General features: G+C 38.2%; 1 long non-coding RNA gene across 1 annotated transcript in view; it reads left to right on the top strand.

Annotated features, from left to right (window-relative positions):
• Positions 1-746, top strand: part of LOC134791803 (uncharacterized) — a 96,277-nt gene that overhangs the window by 5,679 nt on the left and 89,852 nt on the right. The window lies entirely within an intron of this gene.

The raw sequence follows: 746 nt of genomic DNA, 5'->3' as shown, positions 1-746 counted from the left end.
GACGTGAACGGGATCAAAGAGCATATAATCACTACGTTCTAAGAGGCGGAACTCCATAGTACGTTTTTGTCAAACGGTTCGTTTTGACAGGACTTGACTGACGTATGACTGATGAGCATCTATTCATACCAACATAAAGAAAATTGTTTATAGCACAGATAAAGAAATATATTATCTATATATTTATCTATGGTTTATAGAAAGCAGTGCTATGAAAAATCGATAATAGTGAGTTCTCGAAACGATAATAACCGACATGATAGAAAGTAGTGCTGCGAAAAATCGATAATAGTGACTTCCTAAACCGATAAAAACCGTCCTAAACTCATTCAAAACTTTTTATCGTAGAAAATAAAACACCTGTGAGTTTATTACAAACTTTATTAATTTCTTAAGTTCATACTTGGTATATACAAAAACTCATTTATTATAAATAATAAGTGTTCTAAAATGAATATAAAACTAAAATTAACTACAATTAAGATAACTGAAGCTAAAAATTTTGCGCCCTTGGTAGGATGCCCATCACGCAGGCAGCGTTCCCGCGCTGGATTGCTATGGCCAATCTTTGCGCGAGAAAGCTGCCTGCGCGAGGATCACCTGTGACCTCCCTTAGGAATTTACTGAGCACCTTGTGGAGTCCCCGAGCCCCCCTACCCCATGGACCTAGTGTCTCGACGCCAAAGGCTACATATTCGTAGTATGCGCCGAGACAACTATATTTATTCGCCTTGAAGAGTTCTCGG

This window comes from Cydia splendana, chromosome 6, assembly GCF_910591565.1.
Source record: "Cydia splendana chromosome 6, ilCydSple1.2, whole genome shotgun sequence".
In the NCBI taxonomy this organism is placed as follows: domain Eukaryota; kingdom Metazoa; phylum Arthropoda; class Insecta; order Lepidoptera; family Tortricidae; genus Cydia; species Cydia splendana.
This window is presented reverse-complemented; position numbering and strand designations above follow the sequence as displayed.